The sequence below is a fragment of the Schistocerca serialis genome, chromosome 11 (assembly GCF_023864345.2).
Source record: "Schistocerca serialis cubense isolate TAMUIC-IGC-003099 chromosome 11, iqSchSeri2.2, whole genome shotgun sequence".
Taxonomy (NCBI): Eukaryota; Metazoa; Arthropoda; class Insecta; order Orthoptera; family Acrididae; genus Schistocerca; species Schistocerca serialis.
The window spans coordinates 120,733,428-120,740,309 of NC_064648.1; positions in this window are offsets into that span (position 1 = coordinate 120,733,428).

The following is a 6,882-nucleotide window of genomic DNA, read 5'->3' on the forward strand; positions in this document are numbered from 1 at the left end:
ATTTCTCTTCTAGTGTAAACATCTCAGTAAATCTCAGTAACATGCTAGTGGACACATGCCTTAAGATGTGCTTTGCTGGAGTAGTTTCCCATGAAAGACAAACCTACTGCCACTGAACTTTTGTTCATCTGAAGCAATATAAGCAGGACAAGGTTAGTTTATTGTATGCTTCTAATGAGAGTTACAACTTTTTTGTTTAATTGTAAATTTTGGTTTTGCCAACTAGCCTCTACTCCAGGAAGGAATAAATGGTTTAATTATTTTCAGTATCTAACAAATAACATAATTGATAACTATGCCTTAAGCAGGTGGATATTCTAACCTGCCATAATATAAGATTCAAATTAATGAAGAGATGGGTTTCATCTAAAAATATATATTTCAAAATTACCAAAAAATAACTTCCACAATATAATTTGTGGTAATTTGAGGGCAAGACCAACTTCTGATAGGTATGTTTTACACCCCCCTCCCCACCCAAAAAAGTTAAATATTTACTTTCCTGTGCTTTAATATCTTTCTGCACTTTGTGTGATGATTCAATAGTATGCCAACTGTCCAACTTATCCAACTTTGGGGAAAACACAATGTCAGTAAATGACAGTCTCAGCTCTTATATGTAGCTTTCCTTCATTATACATCATCCTTTCCATAATTCTTCCATCAATAAATGCAATGTTTTGAAGATGTTCATCAGCTCCGAATTCTTAGATAATTACGAAAATCATCGCATTCCCGTTGCTTAAGTAGCAGAACGGGGGTGAATTCCTTTTGTTCTTGCATTAGGCGCTTCTTTATCTTGTGGCGGCAGCACCGTCCAGTGCACGAAGGGCTGAACTACGGCACTGCCGACACAAGTAGGGGCAGCTGTACCGTTACGCCGAATTTCGGCAACGGTGCGTCGCACACCGGACCGCACGGGGCAAAAGCAGGCGGACAGTGCGAGCTAGTCGACACGACGCGACACGCGTCTCTCAGTTCTCCCGCCGCGCACCACGTGCGTCGAGTCAACGTGACTCCGCCGTAAATGCGTACGCGCGGTCGTAAACGCAGTCGCCGTTAAAGTGTCTTTCGCTCCTTCGCGGACGTTACGGCGCCTCCGGTCGCGCCAGGAGCAGAACATTCAGTGACGCGGCCTTTTGTCTCGCTCGGTCCACGCGGTCGAGTGTATACCCTCCGGGATCGGTGATCGAGCTGTGCCGCCAGTGCAACGCACCTGTACGGACGGACATTAGCGACGAATGGTATTTGTCATTTAGTGTAACGCTAGGAAGAATAAATGTGTTCTGTCCCGAAACTGCTTTAGTTGTTTTTTGTCACCAAGGCTGTCCCTTGAGCATAGTGCTTGGGCACGGCGATAAAGCCGGTTCACTACACGTGAGTGACTGTAAGCGGAGATACCACACGTTCCCGCTTCACTGGTGACCCTGACGTGATCTGAGGCTAAAAAAAAAACACGTGGTGACGAACGTTCGTCGGTACGAGAGACGTCGAACCGCGAGTAGGCTTACGCGTATACACCCGCGCCGAACAGTGCTCCGTAGTAAATTTTTTTTAAGTTACTTTTTCTTGTATTGTTTTTGTGCGCGTATGTTTTGATCGCGGACTGCTTAGTGTTATTCTTTTTTCGAGTGTTTCCCTTGTCGTGTTATTTTCACTGTGTACTTTCCTCTTGTACGAGGAGTCGAATCTGAACTAAGATGGCGACATTAGACGAGTTGCAAAGGACAGTTGAAGAACTGCTCGCACGCAACACGAGGCTAGAGAGTGAGCTACAAGCACGGACTACACGCGCGGACGCCGCGCAGCCACAGACAGCACAGGACAATGTTGGCGCCGAAATCCCCGCCACGCTGACGCCTCCTACGAAACGCCGGAACGCCGACGAGCGCTGGACGGGCACTGATCAGGCTGCCTCCCTTTCAGCCACGCGACCCCGTAGTGTGGTTCAGCCAAGTTGAGGCGGTGTTTATGAGCAACCACGTGACCTGGCGAAATTTGGGCACGTAGTGAGCCAGCTCGACCAGAACTATGCGGCCGAAGTGCGGGATCTAATCACGGCCCTGCCGACGCAGTCAAGCTACAAACGGCTCAAGGAAGAGCTGATCCGGCAGATTTCGTCGTCAGAGGAACAGCGAGTGCACCAACTGCTGAGGCAAGAGGAATGCGGCGATCGGAGGCCCTCACAGTTCCTGCGCCACTTGCGGAGCCTCGCGCTGTCCGATATGGTGCCCTTTTCACTGTTACGCACTATCTGGGTGCGCAGCCTCCCAGCTCAGGTGCAGGCAGTGATAGCCGCACAGACGGAGATGCACCTGGACGCCGTCGCTAATTAGGCCGACAGGGTGCACGACGCGCTGACAATGGCGCCTAGCACCGCGGCTGCAGCAGCTTACGACTACATCCCCCCACCTTCCTGGCGGCACGCGCCTCCCACACCCGCATCGGATGGCGACCTGCACCAGCTAGTGCAAAACTTGACCGCACAGGTGGCAGCTCTCTCCACGCAAGTCGACTGGTTGGCGCGCTCGCAGCAAGAGGGCAGCACGCGCCGCAGTGGCAACAGACCGGGCGACATGCAGCGCGGTTCGCGCAGCCGGCAATGCAGCAACATCCGCTCCAGCGTCACCCCACAGACGTCAGAGCGTGCACAAAGCTGCTACTGCTGGTACCACGCCCGCGTCTGCAACGATGCAACCAGGTGCCGCGCTCCTTGCTTGCATCCAAACGCCAGCTGCGACCGAACCTAGGCGCACCCGACTGCAGTGTGATATTGAAGCATCTGTTTGTTGCGGAAATGGGGGCAGGCATGAGGTACCTCGTCGACACGTGTTCGGACCTCTCGATATTCCCCCGTTCTATGTTACGAGACCACAGGCAGGCCGAGGCACTCTGCCTTACAGTGGCGAACAATTCCGCTATTAAAACTTATGGCATACACAGCCGCAATATAGATCTAGACCTACGTCGCACGTTCTCGTGGGCTTTTACTGTGGCCGATGTCAATGAGCTGATCCTTGGCGCAGAGTTTTTCGGCCACTACAGGCTGCTAGCCGACATCGCAAATGGCCAGCTCATCGTCGCGACAACGAATTTAAAGATAGCGGAACAGCGCCGGCAGGCTGCATACTACAGTGTTAAACCCGTGAAGTGCCCTGGACCTTATGCTGACATCCTTGAATAATTCCCCGACCTCATCCGCCCAGCCGGTGCACCGAGAGACATCAAACATTCGACGGTGCACCAAATGATAACCACACCCGCACCCCTCACATCATGTCACCCACGTCGACTCGCGCCTGACAGACTTGCAGCGGCAAAGGCAGAGTTCAAGGCCATGCTACAGCAAGGCATCGTGCGACCATCAAGCACCCCATGGTCATCGGCGTTGCATTTAGTGCCCAAAAAAGACAATTCGTGGCGCCCGTGTGGAGACTATCGCGCCCTTAATTCGCGAACGGTGCTGGACCGATACCCAGTCCCACACCTTCAAGACTTCAGCTACACCTTGGTGGGCTGCGGGTGTTCAGCAAGATAGACAGCGCAAAGGCGTACACCCAGATTCTGGTGGCGCCCAAAGACATTGAAAAAAAAGCCATCGTAACGCCCTTTGGGCTTTTCGAAAGACTTTTAGTCTTTGGAAGGCTGCCCAGACTTGGCAGCAGTTCCTGGACGGCGTCTTGCGAGGCTTGCCATTTTGTTTCACGTACCTCGACGACATCCTGGTGTATTCCAAGTCGTCCGAACTCCATCGCCGCCACTTAACGACCGTCTTTCAGTGCCTGAGTGAAGCCGACATCGTTATTAACCCCGCTAAATGCGAGTTCGGTGTGACGGAAATCGAGTTCCTCGGCCATTTAATTACACCCACCGGATCGACACCGCCGCCGGAGAAAGTGAAAGCAATACTGAACATGCCGCGTCCGCAGACGCACAAAGGATTAAGACGTTACCTCGGCATGTTGAACTTTTATCGTCGACACCTGCCCAATGCTGCAGCCATGCAAGAGCTGCTGACTAAGGCGTTACAAGGTCCCACCTCAAAAGGAAAGATCCTCGTGAATTGAACAGACGCAATGAAGCAGAGCTTCACGAACTCAAAGAGGAATCTCGTGGAAGCGACGCTGCTCGTGCACCCGGTACATGACGCGGACTTAGCTGTAGTCGTGGACGCCAGCTAGGCCGCCATCGGCGCAGCATTACAACAGCGCATCGGTGGGAGTTCGCAGCCTCTCGGTTTTTTCTCTAAAAAGCTTTCCGATTCGCAACGTGCTTGGAGCGCTTATGACCGACAGTTGCTTGCGGTGTACGCGGCGGTGAAATACTTCCGACCGTCCAGAGAAGCCCAACAATTCGTCATTTTCACCGACCACAAACCCATTACGCACGCGTTCGAGAACAACCACACTAAGTGTTCACTGCGCCAACTCCAGCAGTTAGAGTACGTGTCGCAATTCACGACAGACATCCGACACATTTCGGGGATAGACAATATCGTCGCCGATTGTTTGTTCCGAGCGTGTGCCGTTATTTCACCCCCTGTGATCTTTGAGGATGTGGCCCAAGTACAGGAGAGTGACGAAGAACTGCACCACTTCCGTCATGACACTTCCAGCAGCCTGCAACTGGAGGTGGTGCCTGTCCCCGGCTCCGCACGGAAGATTTGGTGTGATATCTCAACCGGCACGCACCGACCGTTCCTCCCGGAGAAATTCCGGTGCAGTGCCTTCGACCGTGTCCACGGACTGTCACACCCCGGCAGTAACACCACTCGACGCTCGTGGCTGCGCGTTTCGTCTGGCCCGGGCTTCGGAAGGACTATCGCGAATGGGCGCGCACTTGCACCGCATGTCAGCACACCAAAGTCGGGAGGCACACCCACGCACCCGTGGGCACCTTTCCGGATGCGACACGCCGATTTGCGCACGTTCACGTGGACCTCGTCGGCCCGCTTCCTCTCTCACAAGGCAAGTGGTACTTCCTAACTATGGTGGACCGCTTCACTCGCTGGCCGGAAGCAACGCCCGTCGCGGACATCACAGCTGAGACCGTCGCCACCGCATTCATCGACACCTGGGTGGCACGCTTCGGATGTCCCAGTCACGTGACAACTGGCCACAGCCGTCAGTTTGACTGCGCGCTGTTTACGCACGTCGCCAGACTGTGTGGCACCCGGTTACACAGGACAACCAGCTACCATCCGGCGTCGAATGGCATGGTCAAGCGGTTCCACAGTACTCTGAAAGCCGCTCCAACCTGCCACAACACCTCATGGCCAGAGGCGCTCCCACTGGTGCTGCTCGGCAAGCGAGTAACGACGAAGGAGGAGATCGGCGCGTCACCTGCCGACCTCGTTTACTGGCAATCTCTGACAATCCCGGGCGATTTTGTCGGAGATGTAAGACTCCCACGCGAAGCCGTGGCACCCACTCTGGTGGAACGTCTGCACACTCACACGGCCAGCCTCCGAGCGCACGCACTGACGCTGCATGGCACCGGGAAGATATTCGTCCACGCCAACCTGCAGTGCTGCACGCATGTCATGTTACGTACCGACGCAGTACGGCCACCTCTCCGACTGCCCTACAGTAGATCGCACCACGTGATCGTACGAGGAGACAAAACGCTGGTCATCGAGTGCAATGGGAAGCCGTCGACAGTGTCAGTCGACCGTGCCAAACAAGCCTACGTCTTGCCCGCTCCATGAGCCACGCATTTCTTCGACCCGGCAGAAGATCTGATCATGCACGACACTCCCTCTGCCAGCCGTCAGACGGAACCCGCACCCGGAGCCACCGGTGATGCACAGCTGCAGCCTGCTGTCATCGCGCCGCCACGTGCGGCTCCCACCACCATGCCCAGGCAGCTGGCACGGCTGCCCGTACCGCGCCCACCACAGGCGCACTGGTCGCCCCCACCGCAACCGCCAGCAGACTACGTCACGCGCGCCGGACGCTGCGTCTGATTCAAACGGCCGTGCTGCGTCGCTAGGGCGCCATGACACCCAAACCAGCAATCACGTGCTTGAGCCGCCGAACGCTGTCAGAATCCGGCGCCCACGAGCCGCCGTCTGCTGTAGAGACCCGGCCTCTAGCTTCAAGTGCCTTCGGCCGGTAACTCCAGTCGAGCCCCAGACACCATCTCCTGCGTTCGTCACAGCTCGTGGTCCCGCGTTCGCGTCGCTTTGCGTCCGCCGCGTCGGGCGTTGAGGCCGGATCGGCATCCGCGCCAGTTTACCACATTCGCTTCACCGTCGAGCTCCGGACAGCGCGCTCCACACCGCCCGGCTTGTCCGTAGCAGCTCCCGGACCCGCATTCGAGTTCCGATGGTACCGCACTCGCGCAAGTGCCTTCAAGACGTCACCACCAATGACCTGCAATGCGCGCCTTCACGCGCATCGCTACGGACAGTTGCAGCCAGTGCCTGCTGTCGCTGTCACTAGCCGACAGCGCTAGGACACGCCTGCCGCACGCTCGCCGGTCCGGCGCGCTGACGTCACGTGCCACCGCCCTTCCAACGCTGACCGACCCCCACCAACACTGCCATCATGCAGCGCGCCAACTTTAAACACACGCGCGCCACCGAACGATAGCCGCGTTTTCGCAGCTATGGAGCTCCACTCTCCAAGGGGGGATCTGTGTGGCGGCAGCACCGTCCAACGCACGAAGGGCCGAACTACGGCACTGCCGACACAAGTAGGGGCAGCTGTACCGTTACGCCGAGTTCCGGCAATGGTGCGTGGCACGCCGGACCGCACGGGGACAAAAGCAGTGAGAGCTACTCAACGCGACGCGACACGCGTCTCTCAGTTTTCCCGCTGCGGACAACGTGCGTCGACTCAACGTGACTCCGCCGTAAATGCGTATGCGCGGTCGTAAACG